At 41.6% G+C, this 19,241-nt stretch overlaps 1 long non-coding RNA gene across 1 annotated transcript; it reads left to right on the top strand.

Moving 5' to 3' along the window:
- Positions 1-3,771: 3,771 nt before the first annotated feature.
- On the top strand, positions 3,772-11,231 carry LOC140480263 (uncharacterized). The gene is made up of 3 exons (XR_011961238.1): positions 3,772-3,944; positions 4,051-4,109; positions 10,755-11,231. It is a non-coding gene; the product is annotated as an uncharacterized lncRNA (long non-coding RNA).
- Positions 11,232-19,241: the final 8,010 nt, after the last annotated feature.

Genomic DNA, 19,241 nt, shown 5'->3' on the forward strand with positions numbered 1-19,241 from the left:
ATCAAATAAGAGTTGTTTGTTTTGGTTCAAATTGTCCCACCTAACATTCTGGTATAAGATAAACAGCTTGTGAGTACAGCATCAAGACTATGGTGCTGGAAAAGCACAGCAGATCAGGCAGCATCCTGATGAAGGGCTTATGCCTGAAATGTCGATTCTCCTGCTCCTCGGATGCTGCCCGACCTGCTATGCTTTTCCAGCACTTCACTCTCGACGCTGATCTCCAGCATCTGCAGTCCTAAGTTTCCCCTAGCTTGTGAATACAATCAAGTCAAAGACAACATGAACTTTCCAATTTGTGGAAATGCTGACAATCTTTAATATGTGCTGTGAACACCACCCACAAACTATTGACTGTCTTGTAACCGCATCCTTTTGCTTGTTTTAAACACAGAGAATGTTGGGGAATCTCAGCAAGTCTGGCAGTGTCAGCTGACCGATAAACAGAGTTAATGTTTGAGTCCAGAACTGAAGATACTAAGTATCTAAGCTAACTGTCCCCACAAATAATATATTTGTATAAATATATATTATATCATGCAATCAATAAAGCCACAATATTGAGACATCATTTTAGAGGTGAAGAAGAATAGACAAAGCACTGTTAGCGAGAATTTAAAATTATGTTTTGTTTATTCTACATTATGAGGTTGGAAAGATTGATAAAACATTGGCAATGGAAAATCTATTTTACAAGCTGAATATTAATATGCATATTTACTTTGAATTCACTAATGATTCAGAAGAATCAGATGTCATTGGATTTGTTAATTTCCAATAACTAGTGGAATTCAGAGCATTCACTGCAGGAATAAAACAAAAACAAAGGGCTGCAGTGCCTGGTGATATTCATTGTCATGTGAAGTAACAGTTACCTTATGGAGTTATTTGCTTGGAGAAGATGGTGTGATAGTGGTAATGTCACTGGCACAGTGATTTTTTAATTCATTCATGGAATGAAGGCAGCACTGGCTAGGTCAGCACTTATTACACAGAGAGCAGTTAAGAGTCAACCACATGTAGGCCAGACCAGGTAAGGATGGCACTTTGCTTTCCATAAAGTGAACCTGATGATTTTTTCCAACAATCAACAATTGATTCACAGTTATCATTAGATCCATAATTCCTGATATTTATTGAATTCAAATTCCACTATCTACCATGGTGGGATTCAAACTCTGGGACCCAGAACACTGCATGGGTTAACAATCTATTATATGCAATAATGTAAATACTACTGGGCCATTGACTTCCCTTTGATAAACTAAAAAGTAATGTTTGGAGAGATGGGCTGAAATCCCACCATGGCAACTCATGGAATTTGAATTCAATTAATAAAATCTGGATCATTGATTGTTCTCAAAGATCATCTGGTTTGCTAAAGCTGCTTAGGAAAGGATACCTGCTGTCCTTACTGGTATAACCTACACATGAATCTGATGCACATTAATGTGGTTGACTCTTAACTGCTGTTTTAAATAACTGAGTAAGGCAGATAATAGAATTGGTGTGTCCAACTAACGTTGGTCTTGCTAGTGACATCCTCATGAACGAATACAGAGCAGTTTGACACATCTCAGCAATGAACAGCATGAGGTTAAAAATCTGATCGAAATACATAACAGTTCAGGTCACATCTATAAAGAGAAAGCACAGGTTACTGAATTTCACCTGTCAGTGCTTCATCAGAAGTGTTAAGGAGTTACAAAGGGAACTTCTAGCTTTACCAAAACTAACTGATCAACTCCTCATTTGCAGCAGTTTGTGCTTTTATTTCAAATTCTCAGCACTTGCAGTTGTAGATTCATAAAATCATTGCACAGAATAGCCCTTTGGCCCATCAAGTCTTACCACCATAAATAAACTACTTCACAGATCAGAGTTGAAAAGTGTGGTGCTGGAAAAGTATAGCAGGTCAGGCAGTATCCGAGGAGCAGGAGAGTTGATATTTCCAGCATAAGCCCTTCATCAGGAATGTTGAGGGGGCAGAGAGCTGACAAATAAATAGGAAGGTGGGGTAGGGCTGGGAAGGTGATAGGTGGATGCAGATGGGGGGGTGATTGTGTTAGGTCAGTGGAGTGGGTGGAGTGGATAAGTAGGAAGGAAGATGGACAGGTAGGTTAAATCGAGAGGGCAGTGCTGGATCTGGGACGAGGTGGGGAGGGGGAGATTTTGAAACTGGTGAAGTCGATGTTGATGCCGTGTGGTTGAAGGCCCCAAGACAGAAGATGAGGCATTCTTCCTCCAGTTGGTAGGTGACTTGGATTAGGCTGTAGAGGAGGCCCAGGACTTGCATGTCCTGTGGGGTGCAGTGCAATGGGGTTCCTCGCACCCCTACTCCCACCCTTCTATATATCTCTCAGCGCCCTTTCCCCTCCACATTCCTGATGAAGGGCTTATCATCGACTCTCCTGCTCCTCGGATGCTGCCTGACTTGTTGTGCTTTTCCAGTGCCACACTTTTCAATGCTGTCTCTCCAACATCTGCAGTCCTCACTTTCTCCTACTTCATACATCAGTCACACTTTCCCATATTAGACACATAGCCTTAAATGTTATGACATTTCGTGTGCTTATGTAAGTATGTTTTAAAGATTGTGAGGTTTATTGCCTCAACTCCCTTCCCGAGCAGTGAATCCCAGTCTCCACCACCCTCTAGGTGAAAACATTTTTCCTTAAATCCTCTCTAAGCCCCCTTGTTATTGATCATTCAACTCAGGGGGAACCACTGTTTTCTATTCACCCTGTCCATGCTCTCATAATCATATACCCATCTATTAAGCGCACTCCACAAGCTTCTCTGCTCCAAAGAAAACACCAGCTTATCCAGTCTCTCTTCATAGCTGAAATGCTCCATTTCAGTTAAACTCCTGCTATCTCTCCTCTGTACACCCTCTAGTACAATCACGTTCTTCCTGTCTTGTGCATAAGTACTCCAACTGTGGAATAACTAAAGTTCTGTACTGCTCCACCGTGACCTCCCTGCTCTTATGAGCTTTGCCTTGACTGATAAAGACAAATGTCCCATATGCCTTCTTAATGACTGTACCTGGCTTTCATAGTGCTTTCATGGATCTGTGGACTAGCACCCCAAGATCCCACTGTCTGCTGACGTTCTTAATGTCTTGCTATTCATCGAGTACTCCTTTGTCTTGCTCCTTCTTCCAAAGTGTTCTGCCTCACATTTGACAGGGTTAAGTTTTATCTGCCATTGATATGCCCATCTGAACAATCCATTTACTGTATATCTTCCTGTAACCCAATAGCTTCCTCCTCACTGTAAACCATCCAACCAATCACTGTGGGGTTTGCAAACATGTCATTCCCCTTCCTAAATTTTCATCAACATCAGTTATGAATATCACAAATAATAAGGAACCCAGTGCTGATCTCTTTGTACACCATCGCACACCAGGCTCCAGTCACCCAGCCTCCTACCACCACGTCTGTCTCTGATTGGCAAAATGTCCTCCATTGAGACAACAGGTCAAACGGTGGTGGAGTAGGACACTTGAGTCGGTGCATGATTGCTCTGTCCATTTCTTTTCTTTGTGTTTTTGTTTTCTTTCCACCTCCCATTCTCGGGTGGCTTCAACGATGTCTGGGGTGAAAGCCAACGTGGACTCCTGGCCTCAGTGTGGACTCCAAATCCTAGCCTCAGAGTGGACCTGATCTCCCGGCCTCAGCATGGACTTCAACTCCCAGACTCAGCATGGACTCAGACTCCTGGCCTCAGAGTGACCTCAGACTCCCAGCCTCAGAGTGGACCTGATCTCCCGGCTTCAGCATAGACTTCAACTCCTGGCCTCAGCATGGACTCCAACTCCTGGCCTCAGTGTGAACTCCAACTCCCGGTCTCAGCGTGGACTCGAACTCCTGGCCTCAGCATGGACTCAAACTCATGGCCTCAGCGTGGACTTGACTCTGAGGACTCCCAGCCTTGAGGTGAAATATGGTGTAGCCTGGTTTGGAACGAGTCTTATTTCTCTAATTTTATGATTTGTTGTTGGACTTTACATTTCTTTATTTTTCAACCTTTTTTTTCCCTCAGAATTTGAACTTCAGAGTCTGTACTTAGGTTTCTTGGTACCTAAGATGACTTCTTAAGTGGTGAGTAAAGCTAATTCTAATTTTAATTCTGATCACTTAGCCAATTTTAGATTGACCTTGCCAAGTTATACTGGATGCCTTTACCTTCCTTATCAGATTACTATGTGTAACCGTGTCAACAGCCTTGCAGAAATCAAGTTCTTTTATTATTTCACAATGTGATATTGGTAGATTAAAAAATAACCAGGTTTTTCTGATGCTGGCATTAATTCAGCTTAGTTTTGCAAAAATGATGCTTTCAAATATTTTCAAAGATACAATCTGGAAAGAAAGCTTTTTGTGTGGAAGATCTTATCGTCTTTGAAACTGTTGAAGGCAGGTTTATAATAATAATCGCAATGTATTTGGCTATTGTCTGCAATCTTTGATTGCTGATAATCTAGCACCTTCAAATGGTTCCACAAGGCTGCTTATAGCAGTGATAATAAGGCTCATTTATCTTAAGGAATGTCATTTATTTGCAAGCAAGAAATCTTGTTGATAAACTTTGCAAGGTAAGTTTAGTAATAGTGATAATGGCAATAAATGCATGCCCCCTGAGATTAATTGATATATTAGAACATGACAGAATAAATTGCCATTACCACCCCAGTAAAGGCCTGAGAGTCCTGTTAGGATTGTACAGGCTTCTATGAGAGCTCTCCCATCATTTTTGTGAACCCTGGCAAAGATAATCCTAACAGATTCAATCTTTGCTCATAATTCAGTCCCACCATTCCAGGAATCAATCTGGTGAATCTTTGCTGCACTCAGTCTATAGCAAGAACATCCTTTCTCAGATGAACAGCAAATTTGTACAGCCCACTTAGTTTCCTTCAGGTTTTAAAGTGTTTCACTTTTTTAAAAAAGCAGAACTCTTAAATAAGCAAAAAGTTATTTATTACAAAACCATTGCTACAATGACTGAAGCAAAAGTGATAAGGTTCGCCACTAAAAATACAAAAGTTAGTAAGGATAACGGAAAATGAGAGATTAATCTCATTATCTTTAATAGATCACTGTGGGCCTGACTTCCAAAAAGATTTCTCTTTCGAAAGTGAAGGGATAGAAAGTTGATCAGAATCAGCAGCTGCATTGACTTCAGTAGTTAAGTAAGTTAAAACTCCTATGTTGCACGTTTACAGCACTGAAGGATCTGCTCCTTGCTTAGGTACAACAGTACTTCAGCTGGTGGCAATGTCCATCTCCATGTTGAGGACCAACTCCCTTTCTGATGGCATTTTGCAGAATTCTTCCTGGGGAGTTTTGCACAAATTGGCAACACACAGTCCCATTTACGAAGATCAAAACTTAAGGGGGTTGCTATGTCCCAAAACTTGACAAGCAAGAGGCTAGAAGAATGTACAAGCTATGCAGCATCAGGAGGTGGAGAAGTCAACGTTTCAGGTATAACCCATCTTCAGGAATATTCCCAAGAGTAAACAGAAACAGAAACCTCCTAATGCTATCTGGCTTGCTGTATTCTTCCAGCCTGGATTCGTGGTGCTGGAAGAGCACAGCAGTTCAGGCAGCATCCAAATAGCTTCAAAATCGACGTTTCGGGCAAAAGCCTTTCATCAGGAATAAAGGCATTGAGCCTGAAGCGTGGAGAGATAAGCTAGAGGAGGGTGGGGGTGGGGAGAAAGTAGCATAGAGTACAATGGGTGAGTGGGGGAGGGGATGAAGGTGATAGGTCAGGGAGGAGGGGTGGAGTGGTTAGGTGGAAAAGGAGATAGGCAGGTAGGACAAGTCCGGACAAGTCATGGGGACAGTTACTGAGCTGGAAGTTTAGAACTAGGGTGAGGTGGGGGAAGGGGAAATGAGGAAACTGTTGAAGTCCACATTGATGCCCTGGGGTTGAAGTGTTCCGAGGTGGAAGATGAGGCGTTCTTCCTCCAGGCGTCTGGTGGTGAGGAAGCGGCGGTGAAGGAGGCCCAGGACCTCTATGTCCTCAGCAGAGTGGGAGGGGGAGTTGAAATGTTGGGCCACGGGGCGGTGTGGTTGATTGGTGCGGGTGTCCCGGAGATGTTCCCTAAAGCGCTCTTCTAGGAGGTGCCCAGTCTCCCCAATGTAGAGGAGACCACATCGGGAGCAACGGATACAATACATGATATTAGTGGATGTGCAAGTAAAACTTTGATGGATGTGGACGGCTCCTTTAGGGCCTTGGGTAGAGGTGAGGGAGGAGGTGTGGGTGCATGTTTTACCGTTCCTTCGATGGCAGAGGAAAGTGCCAAGATTGGAGGGTGGGTTGTTTGGGGGCGTGGACCTGACCAGGTAGTTGCGGAGGGAACAGTCTTTGTGGAAGGCGGAAAGGTGTGGGGAGGGAAATATATCCTGGTGGTGGGGTCTGTTTGGAGGTGGCGGAAATGTCGGCGGATGATTTGGTTTATGCGAAGGTTGGTAGGGTGGAAGGTGAGCACCAGGGGCGTTCTGTCCTTGTTACGGTTGGAGGGGTGGGGTCTGAGGGCGGAGGTGCGGGATGTAGACGAGATGCGTTGGAGGGCATCTTTAACCACGTGGGAAGGGAAATTGCGGTCTCTAAAGAAGGAGGCCATCTGGTGTGTTCTGTGGTGGAACTGGTCCTCCTGGGAGCAGATCCGGCGGAGGCAGAGGAATTGGGAATACGGGATGGCATTTTTGCAAGAGGTAGCGTGGGAAGAGGTGTAATCCAGGTAGCTGTGGGAGTCGGTGGGTTTGTAAAAAATGTCATTGTCGAGTCGGTCGTCATTAATGGAGATGGAGAGGTCCAGGAAGGGGAGGGAGGTGTCAGAGATGGTTCAGGTAAATTTAAGGTCAGGGTGGAATGTGTTGGTGAAGTTGATGAATTGCTCAACCTCCTTGCGGAGAGGTTGAGCAATTCATTAACTTCACCAACACATTCCACCCTGACCTTAAATTTACCTGGACCATCTCTGACACCTCCCTCCCCTTCCTGGCCCTCTCCAACTCCATTAATGACGACCAACTCGACATTGACCTTTTTTACAAACCCACCGACTACCACAGCTACCTGGATTACACCTCTTCCCACCCTACCTCTTGCAAAAATGCCATCCCTTATTCCCAATCCCTCCGCCTCCTCCGGATCTGCTCCCAGGAGGACCAGTTCCACCACAGAACACACCAGATGGCCTCCTTCTTTAGAGACCGCAATTTCCCTTCCCACGTGGTTAAAGATGCCCTCCAACGCATCTCATCTACATCCCGCACCTCTGCCCTCAGACCCCACCCCTCCAACCGTAACAAGGACAGAACGCCCCTGGTGCTCACCTTCCACACTATCAACCTTGGCATAAACCAAATCATCCGCTGACATTTCCGCCCACCTCCAAAAAGACCCCACTACCAGGGATATATTTCCCTCCCCACCCCTTTCCGCCTTCCGCAAAGACCGTTCCCTCCGCGACTACCTGGTCAGGTCCACGCCCACAAACAACCCACCCTCCAATCCTGGCACTTTTCCCTGCCACCGAAGGCACTGTAAAACCTGCGCCCACACCTCCTCCCTCACCTCTATCCAAGGCCCTAAAGGAGCCTTCCACATCCATCAAAGTTTTACTTGCACATCCACTAATATCATGTATTGTATCCCTTGCTCCCGATGCGGTCTCCTCTACATTGGGGAGACTGGGCGTCTCTTAGCAGAGCGCTTTAGGGAACATCTCCGGGACACCCGCACCAATCAACCACACTGCCCCGTGGCCCAACATTTCAACTCCCCCTCCCACTCTGCTGAGGACATGGAGGTCCTGGGCCTCCTTCACCGCCGCTCCCTCACCACCAGACGCCTGGAGGAAGAATCTTCCGCCTCGGAACACTTCAACCCCAGGGCATCAATGTGGACTTCAACAGTTTCCTCATTTCCCCTTCCCCCACCTCACCCTAGTTCTAAACTTCCAGCTCAGAACTGTCCCCATGACTTGCCCGGACTTGTCCTACCTGTCTATTTCCTTTTCCACCTATCCACTCCACCCTCTCCTCCCTGACCTATCACCTTCATCCCCTCCCCCACTCACCCATTGTACTCTATGCTACTTTCTCCCTACCCCCACCCTCCTCTAGCTTATCTCTCCACGCTTCAGGCTCACTGCCTTTATTCCTGATGAAGGGCTTTTGCCCGAAACATCGATTTCAAAGCTACTTGGATGCTGCCTGAACTGCTGTGCTCTTCCAGCACCACTAACCCAGAATCTGGTTTCCAGCATCTGCAGTCATTGTTTTTACCTCGTGTATTCTTCCAGCCTCCTGCCTGTCTATTTTAGATTCCAGCATCTGCAGTTTTTTTGGTCCGTAAGTATGTCCCAAAACTGGCAAGTCATTGGGTATTAAGTTGAGACAGATCCCAATGCTGTTTGGTGATCCAGGTAATTAACCTTTTTAACTGCGCAGCCATTAGTTTGGATGAGTCTCATTGTCAGGTTGTATGGAGTTTGGAATGGTTATTCATCTCCAGGGAAAGCATTGTTGAGGTGTTCCTATTTCCCCTTGGAAATGTTCATTGACTTTCAAAAGGACTTCTGCAACTTCTTCCTGAAGTAACTATTTTCCAGTTCTAGTTCCAGGTGAATTCCAAAATGGTATTATTCTTATGACTTTTGTCAGTTATTTTATGTGATTCTTTGTCCAATTTGGAGACTGATTGGTTTCCTTTGGAAAAAAAATGGAGAATTTTAAAAACATAGAATATATAAGCAGGAGTAAGCCATTCAGCCTTTCAAACCTGGTCATGGCTGATCATCCAACTCAATACCTTGTCCCTGCTTTTCCCCAATTTTCCATATTCCATGTTCTTTGATACCTTGAACCCCAAGTGTAATATTCAGTTCCTTCTTGCAAACAGACACTTTGGCCTTGACTGCTTTCTGTGGTAGAGAATTCCATAGGCTCACCAATCTCTGGGTAAGGAAATTTCTTCTCATTTCAGTCCTAAGTGATGTATTCTGTATCTTTAGATTGTGAACCCTGGTTCTGGACTTTACTGCCATCAGGAACGTCTTTCCCACATCTACCCTGTCCGGTCCTGTTAGGACTTTATCGATTTCTAAAAGATTCCTCCCTCATTTTTCTGAACTCTAGCAAATATAATCCTAACAGATTCAACCTTTCCTCAAGCTTCAGTCCCACCATCTCAGGAATCAGTCTGGTAAACCATTGCTGCACTCCTTCTACAGTAAGAACATTCTTCTTCAGATGAGATCAGAACAGCACATAATATTATGGGTCTGGTCACACAAAGGCTTTGTGTGATTGCAGCAAGACTTCCCTGTTCCTGTACTCAAACCATCAGCTAGGGGAGGCATGGTGGCTCAGTGGTTAGCACTGCTGCCTCACAGCATCAGGGACCTGGGTTCACTTCCTGCCTTCGGGACTGTCTGTGTAGAGTTTGCACATTTTCCCTGTGTCTGTGTGGGTTTCCTCCCATAATCCAAAGATGTATAGGTCACGTGAATTGGTCATGCTAAATTGCCCATAGTGCTAGGTGCTTTAGTCAGGGGTAAATGTAGAGTAGGGGGGTGGGTTACTCTTCAGAGGGTTGGTGTGGACTTATTGGGCTAAAGGCTCTGTTTCCATACTGTAGGGAATCTAATCTATAGCATTTGCCTTTTTTACAGCCTGCAGCAGCTACATGCATATTTTTTTGCGACTGCTGCTTAAGGACACCTGGATCTCATGGCACATTCCTCTCTCTCAATTTATAGCCAACACAATGATAGTCTGCAGTTTTGTTTCTGCTACCAAAGTGGGTAACTTCATATTTGTTCACATCATTCTTCATCTGCCAGATATTTGCCAGCTCACTCAGGTTGTCAAAATCAAACTGAAGTCTCTCTGTATCATTCTTAAAGTTTATCCTCCCCATCTAGCTTTTGTCATCTTCAAATATGACCCCCTACTGTGTTCATGACTGTGTAGCCAAATTTCATCCCAACTCCATTATATTTGCTGACAGCGGTTGTATAGGTGACTTTTGGAATATTGTGTGTAATTCTTGTCTCCTTCCTATCAGAAGGATGTTGTGAAACTTGAAAGGGTTCAGAAAAGATTTACAAGGATCTTGCCAGGGTTGGAGGATTTCATCTACAGGGAGAGTCTGTAAAGGCTAGCATTGTTTTCCTTGGAGTGTCGGAGGCTGAGGGGTGTCCTTATAGAGGTTGAAAAAATCATGATGAGTTTGGATAGGGTAAATAGTCAAGATCTTTTCTCTGGGGTAAGGGAGTCCAGAAGTCGAGGGCATAGGTTTAAAGTGAGAGGACAAAGATGTATAAAGGGTCCAAAGGGGCAAAATTTTCATGCAGAGGGTGGTGTGTGTATGGAATGAGCTAGCAGAGGAAGTGGTGAAAGCTGGTACAATTGTAGCATTTAAAAGGCATCTGGATGGGTAAATGAATAGGTAGGATTTTGACGGATATGGCCAAGCACTGTCAAATGGGACTAGATTAGGTTGGGATATCTGGTCGGTATGGATGAGTTGAAATTTAGGGTCTGTTTCCATGCTGTACATCTCTATGATTCTATGACTCTATGACACCACCATTGTAGGCCGGATATCAAACAATGACGAGACAGAATACAGGAAGGAGATAGAATGCTTGATGACGTAGTGCAAAGATAATAGTTCTCTCTTGGTGTAAGCAAATCTAAAAAGCTGACCATTGATTTCAGGAAGCAAGGAGGAAGACAGGCCCCTATCTACATAAATGGAGCTGAGATGGGAGATGGTCAAGAGTATCAAGTTTCTCGGGGTGACAATAACCAACAAGCTCTCCTGACATGGATGTGACAAACAAGAAGACACAAAAATGCCTCTTCTTTCTCAGGACTCTCACCGATTCTTACAGATGAACCGTAGAAAGCATTCCATCTGGATGCATCACGGCCTGGTATGGCAAATGCTTTGCCCAGTGTTATAAGAAACTACAGAAAGTTGTGAACTCAGTCCAGACCATCACAGAAGCCAACCTCCCATCCATTGATTCCACGTACACTTCTCGTTGCCTTGGAAAGGCAGCCAACATCATCAAAGACCCCTCCAATCCCAATTATAATCTCTTCCAACCTCTTCCATCAGGCAGAAGATAAAAAAGCTTAAACACATGTACCAACAGGTTCAAGAAAAGCTTCTTCCCTGCTTTTATTAGACTGTAGAATGGACCTGTCAAATTTCAAATCTCATGTTGATCTTGTTTTTTGCACATCTTCTGTGCAGCCATAACTTTATGTATCTCATTCTGTTCAATTATCCTATGATTTGAATGTCTTTGTATGTTATGATCTGCCTATACTGCATGCAAAACAAAACTCTTCACTGTATTTAGGCACATGTGACAATAATAAATCAAATAGGAAGAAGTGAGGATTGCAGATGCTGGAGATCAGAGTCGAGAGAGTGGTGCTGGAAAAGCACAGCAGGTCAGGCAGCATCTGAGGAGCAGGAGAATCGATGTTTTGGACATTCCTGATGAAGGGCTTATGCCTGAAATGTCGATTCTTCTGCTCCTCGGATGCTGTTTGACCTGCTGTGCTTTTCCAGCACTACACTCTTGACAATAATAAATCAAATCAAAGATGGAGATATTACATTTCGTAAAATCAACTAAAATATTGTGATGCCTGCTGTTACCCCACTAGTCTTTGCCTGCCACTTGGAAAATTACTTGTTTATTTCTATTTTTATTTCGTGTCAATGAAACAAGTGCTAGATCCATCTCAATGTATTGCCCTCAATCCAATAAACTTTAATTTTACAAGCTCATCTCTTACAAGAGACTCTATGGCAAGTAAAACAAAAGAACTCAAAATTAACAAAAGCTTGTTTTTATCTAGACCTTAACATCTCAACTAGAATATTAGACAAAATTTGGCACTGAGTCACATAAGGAGTTATTAGAAAAGATAATGAAAACTTGGTTGAAGGTTTAGATTTTAAAGAGAAACTTAATGGAAAGAAGCCCTAAATTAGAGGGCCAAAACTGGAATCTTCTAAATTTAATGCAAGCTATAAATTAAATTTACATTATGGCTAAAAAATAAATTCAAACTGCCTAACCCTTGTACTTATTACACCAGTGAACAAATATATTACATAGTCTAAAGTTTTATCAAAGGTGAACTGAAGAGAATTAAATTATCAGCACACAATAAATACTTTGATGTGACCTGATTAGTTGACCATAGACTGAAGTTAATTCAGCAGACAGATACTGAAAACCCGGGAAGGTCAAATTAAATCAATTATCAATGGCTGCTTTTAAAAGAATTACTTATTAACAAAATGCTGGCAGATTAGCTAATTAATCTAGCTATGAGGCAATGCTAAATACCTGTGGTGAAAGAGAGATTTTGCTGAGCAATTGATTGTGATAATCCACATACAGAAAATGATAACGAGAGAATTTCAAGTACGTTGAAGTGCAATAAAAGCCATGGAGACAGATAACACGTGAGCTTCAAGGTAAAAGTGCATTTCTGGCAGAAAGAGGAATCTGACAATCTCAGAGTGAAATAGGCCAGGAAGTATCTGTAGATAGGATGTCCCAATACCAGTGACTTAAATACAGACTGACTGCATATGAAATTATAATGACACACATTAACATGATTTCCAAATAGAAATAATCTATTATAGAAATAGATAAAAACTATGAATTACAGAGACACAGATCCATACAGATGGTTTCAATGTTGAGGCTTGCTGAGTATCAAACTAAGAAACACAATAATCTTTATAAATCAAAGAGTTTTGATATTTAATGGCAGGATGAATAACAAGCATGAATGCTGTCTGTAGAAGAAAAGAAATAATGACTCTACTGTTTTTCCAAATGTTGTGAATGCTTTAACATTCAAGAAAGTGTTCATGAAAATCTTCCAAGTGTGCACTTTTTTTGAAAAAAACAGACCATGTTGAAAATGTTAAATAAGATCTGAAAGAATTGCGGATGCTGGAAATCAGAAACAAAAATGAAATTGCTGGAAAAGTTCAACAGGTCTAGTAGCATCTGTGTAGAGAAATCAGAGTTAACATTCTGTTTCGAGGAAGAGTCACTGGACCTGTAAAGTTAACTCTGATTTCTCTCCATAGATGCTGCCAGACTTGCTGACCTTTCCAGCAATTTCAGTTTCTGTCAGAAATATTAATGTTAAAACATACGAGCAAAGTTAGCAGAAAAACTGCTCAAAGCCAAACATACAAGGGTTAACAAGTTCTGCTAATATCCTTAATGCAGCATCATTATTAATATCAAACGAATTCAGCTTTAGGGACAGTTTACTATTTGTAATGTGTTACAAAGTTGTGCTTATCAGATTGCTCTTCAATAAAGGAGCATGGACTAACTTCAATTTATTGCAACCTATCCTCGTTTCCAGAATATTGCTGCATTGAGAAATACTTGTGTAAATGAACTAACTGCCAGAGACTTCACTGAGGGAAACCACACATGCATTACTTTTCTACAGAGCAACAATATTTTGTTTAGCTGGCATTTCTTCTGTTATAGTAGAAGGACTTTCTTAGGTTGACATTGTGCCAAACTAGGCAGTGCAACAAGCCTCACAATTGAAACAATCTGTATGGATCTGTGTGATTCATAGTTTTATTTGTTTCTACAATAGATTATATTAGTCTTTTTAAAAAAAATTCTACTCCAAGCATGTTAAGATTCTGTTGTCTCCTTACATAAAAAGTGGTTAAAACTAAATTGCTGCTGTTGCTAAAATAGTGAACAAATTCATTTTGTGCATACCTTAATATGCTCAGTATTAATTTAGCAGTGCAATTTCAATTAATTATTCCTAATTTTTTGTTTTTTTGTCCTTAATAGTCAACCTTTTAATACCATTGCATATGTATTCTGGTCTCTTTAGTTCAATGTTCATTCTCCCTTGCCTCATCCCACACACCTCTGGATTTAAACTGTTGCTTCTTCTGAAGCAGTTAGATTCTACAGTAATTGCTCCAACAACCTTACATTATTTATGTGGAAAGCCCCTCTCGCACTGCCAAAGAAACCTAAGTCCTGTATGTACATGTTATCTATATTCATGGTGTGTCGGCAATACTTAAAACACAATGCAAGTGAATGTTTGCTTGTAGTTACTTCCTATAGCCTCTTTTTAAATAAAGAAAATCTTGCATTCATAGAGCACCTTTCATATCTTTGGGACATTACTTAACACTTTACAAACATGGAACTACTTTTGAATTGCAGTCACTGAGAGGCAGCAGGCAAGATCCAAAAAGGGATAATGAATTATGAGCAGTAAATCTACTTATAGAGTTAATGTTGGCTTGGGCACCAGAAGAAGCCACTGTTTATTTTTTTAAGTAGAGCAAGATATGTTTGTACAAACAAGCAAACATGGTCTTTTTGTATTGTTACATCTGAAAATTGGTACCTTGAATGGTGCAGCACTCCGTCAGGATTGTCTCTAGTTCTGTTGATGGCCTTGAACTTGCAATCTTCTGATTGGAAAGGTGAAATATTTGCCAACTGAGACTAAAGTGAAAACATCACCCAGATCATGTATGACAATAAATCAACATTCACTTGAAACTTACATTGGATGTAAGAGAATTCCTCTGCGTTATGATTCTGGCATCACTGCCTGGCTAATATAAATTGGCGACCCATTGCACCAGACTAATTGCCTTGTTATTGTTAAGCCTCTGGCAGAAACATTTTATCACCCTTTTAAACTCATGTGGGAAAATGTGAAGCGTCATTATTAATGGTTGACACTACATTTATGCCAAGTCACGCATCACTTTGGCATTGGCAGACTTTAGAATTGCTAGCATGTAGTTTGTTAACCACTTGAAGTTAACAATTCAGATTGTTTGCCCATTCAGGCCAATTAAACAGCAAGTCCAGGAAATTAATTTGTCAGTGTAGCCTGGTTGTATTCAAGGACAATAGCAAGTGCCTAGGAAACAGTTATATTTGCCTATGCACTTCCCTCCATGTTTCTTAGCTTGTTTGATGTGATTTTGAATAAAATATTGCTTTGGCTTGGTAGCAATCTGTACCATCATTGTTATCATCAAATAAGTGCCTGCTTGAACAACGTTACCATGTTCAGAAAAAAAACTATTTATAGAAATTATTCATAGAACATACAGCATAGAACATAGAACACTCTAGCACAGTACATGCCCTTCAGTCCTTGATGTGTCAACCTTTTATCCTACTCTAAGATCTAATGAACCTACATACCCTTGATTTTACTGTCATCCGTGTGCCTATCCAAGAATCGTTTAAATGTCCCTAATGTATCTGACTCTACTACCACTGCAGGCAATGCATTCCACACACCCACCACTTTCTATGTAAAGAACTTACCTCTGACATCTCCCCTAAACTTTCCTCCAATTACCTTAAAATTATATCCACCCATGATAGCCATTTCTGCCCTGAAAAAAGTCTCTGGCTATCCACTTTACCTAAGCCTCTCATCATCTTGTATACCTATATCAAGTCACCTCTCATCCTTCTTCACTCCAATGAGAAAAACCCTAGCTCACTCAACCTTTTTTCATAAGACATGCCCTCCAGTCCACACAGCAGCCTAGCAAATCTCCTTTGCATCCTCTGTAAAGTTTCCACATCCTTCCTATAATGAGGCGACCAGAACTGAGAGCAATATTCAAAGCATGGTCTAGCCAGGCCTTTTTGAGCTGCAGCATAACCTCATGGTTCTTAAACTTAATCCCCCTACTAATGAAAGCCAATACTCCATACACCTTCTTAACAACCCTATCAACTTGGATGGCAACTTTGAGGGACCTATGGACATGGACCCCTAAATCCCTCTGTTCCTCCACACTGCCAAGAATTCTGCCTTTAACCCTGTATTCTGCATTTAAATTTAACCTTCCAAAATGAATCACTTCAAACTTTTCCAAGTTGAATGCTATCTGCCACTTCTCAGCCCAGCTCTGCATCCTGTCAATATTCTATTGCAACTTATAGCAGCCCTCCACACTATTCACAACTCCACCAATCTTTGTGTCATCAGCAAATTTACTAATCCACCCTTCCACTTCCTCATCCAAGTCACTCAAAACATCCAAACACCTTGCTAAAATCCACGTACAGCACATCCACTGCTCCACCTTCGTCAAAGTGATTTGTCACATCCTCAAATAATTCAATAAGGCTTGTGGGGCATGACCCACCCTTCACAAAGCCATGCTGACTACCTCTTATCAAACTGTGGTGTTCTAAGTAAACATAAATCCTGTCTTTCAGAATCCTCTCCAATAATTTACCCACTACCGACATAAGACTAAATGGTCTATAAATCTAAGGGTTATTCCCAGTGCCTTTCTTGAACAAGGGAATACACACTCTCCAACCATCTCCAGTGGACCGTGAGGATGCAAAGGTCATCACCAAAGGTGCAGCAACCTTTTCCCTTGCTTCCCATAGAACCTTGGGTATATCCCGTCTGGCCCAGGGGACTTGTCTATCCTCACGTGTTTCAAAATTTCCACTACATCCTCCTTCTTAATATTAGCCAGTTGGAACATATCAGCCTGTTTCACGCTGTCCTTACAAATGACAAGATCCCTCTCATGTTTCAGTTGGATAAAATATCAACCAGACTAACATCCATACAAAGGAAGACAAAGCTGTTTAAAAGTATAAAATCAAAGATGAATCCTAACACTGCATTAATAAAACTCAGTTTTCAAAGTATCAATTGATTTGAGTTATCTAAGTTATAAGAAATCTAATGGAATATATTTGCAAAAAGTAGTGAAGCTCTGTAACATGTTTTGATACTTTACTCAACTTCTTTATTGAACTGTATGAGACTATGTTTCCAGTTAATTTAATATTAGTCCACATTCTGCTGTCTGCATTGTATCTCTATCCCGCACCTTTATATCTGCTATTCACCTTTTCACTGATCTTTATTGGCACCAGTCACCCAGCATCTCTACAACAATATCCAGTCACCAGGAAATCTCCATGCATTTGACTCTGGTCTCTTGATTATCTCTCTTTTCTCTGCTTACACTTGAAGGTCATATGTTTCACTCTTTTCAACGAGATGGTTTTTGTTTGGTCTAAAATTGTCCCTATATGTCAGATGTGACTCAGTTGATAGAGATTCTGTTGAACTGGAGTCTCAGCTTATATTTTTGTACTTACACTCCATCATAAGACTTGACGTCAGAGTGGCGAGATTGTCAAGAGTACAGGGATCCACTGAGTTCCTACACAGGGCCCCATATGTAACTGCACTGTAACTGTAAAAGGCTTCCTTCATTACTGTGTGCTCAGTCTCAGAAGTTCATGTGAGTGAATACATACAATTTATGATGGCTTAGACCTGAAGCCTAATGCTGTCTTTGGACTACCATAAGAACCCAGAGACTGTCTTTTTGTGAAAAAAAGAGGAACCCCATTCAGCTTAGATGGCTCCCCATCATGAGCTGACCATGTGGTGACAAACAAGAAGATGCTGCCACCAACACCATTGTGAAGACAACTATTGGTGTTCTTAAGTAAATAGCTGTGAAGTGGATCTGATTACCTTGCCCCCACCCCCAAAAATATCAATTATTTGACCCCAACAACCACAGTTCCATTTATATTCACCTGTGCATTTCTCCTAATTACCTCAGGTGTGCCCACCTCTCACTGAGTTCATAATCCAATTGATATGCCAGTGCAGTAGTTCAGGAGTGCTGCATTGTGAAATATGAGTCCTTCTGTGATACATTGATACAAAATCCTGTTTGGCTGTTCTACCAGCTCATGTGAAGCATAAATAAGTAACCACATGGTACACGGAACAAAGAGTTCTCTCCCAGTCTTAAGACAACAACCAACATAATTAAAAACAAATAAATGGACAATCATCTCATTGCTGTTTATAGGATTTTGCTATATCAGGCCAGGTCTGAAATGAAATATCACAGCATTTCAAAATTGATTAAATGATTAGAGCACTTGAGGTGTTAGGAGAGACTAGGTCATTGATCATAGAATCATTGAATCCCTGCAGCATAGAAGCAGGCCATTCAGCCCATTGGTTCAAACTGGCCCTCTGAAGAGCATCCCAATCAGACCCACCTGCCCACACTATCCATGAAATCCTGCATTGCCTATGGTTAGCCCACCTAGCCTGCACGTCCTTCAACACAATGGGCAATTTAGCATGGGCAGTCCACCTAACACATCTTTGGACTGTAGGGAGAAACCGGAGCACCTGGAGGAAACCCATGCAGACACGGGAAGCATGTGCAAACTCTGCACAGTTATCCAAGGGTGGAATCAAACCTGGGTCCCTGTGAAGCAGTAATGCTAACCACTGAGCTACTGTACTATTCTAGTTGTTGCTCTTTCCTATATTCCTATTTTTCATTTACACATTTTACTTTATGAGTCTTCTTTTAGACCTATTCTTGGCACATCAGAGATCTGAATGCAATTTTTCTTCCCTTCACTATGGGCACTCAAAACTGGAAATGCCTCTTCAAATGGGCAAGTGGAGGAATGTCCACTTTCTTTTGTTGTCATGGACATCCTCTGACTAACCCATTTGAGCATTGATCTTCATTGTTTGAGCTAAGCCTGAGGAATTCTTCCTTCAGTTATTTTTCAGATGATTTATCTATTTCACCGACTGACCTGAAGATAGTTTTAAGGAAAAACAACAAAGGAAATTAAGGAAGAAAAGAAATTAGGCACATGTTGGAAGACTGAGATGGAATACTATGGAAGGAATGTCATACACAGGTCAATATCAGCATAGACAATTTAGATCCAATTGTCAGCTTTTGTAATGTAAATCCAATATAATTCTATGCAGTTGAAGTGATCTCTCATGTCTTTCCATGGTATATTTAGTATTTTGTTAAAGCTTTTATGAAAATCACTTTGTTTCTTTTGTTCAGAAAGGCAATATCACTCTTTAGATTCAGGCTCATGTTTAATTTCCTTATATAAAGATTTAACATCAAAGCAAAGCAAAAGCCAGAAAGCTCACCTTTATTTGTTAACTTGATTAAAAATCAACAAAAGGTTTTCAGTCAGAAGTATAGAAGGACTTGCAGAATCATGCATCATTCAAAAGATAAAACATATCTTGATAAAAACTACAAAGCATCTGTGGCTTAATGGAGGCAACTACAAA

Source organism: Chiloscyllium punctatum, chromosome 8, assembly GCF_047496795.1.
Source record: "Chiloscyllium punctatum isolate Juve2018m chromosome 8, sChiPun1.3, whole genome shotgun sequence".
NCBI classification, from domain to species: domain Eukaryota; kingdom Metazoa; phylum Chordata; class Chondrichthyes; order Orectolobiformes; family Hemiscylliidae; genus Chiloscyllium; species Chiloscyllium punctatum.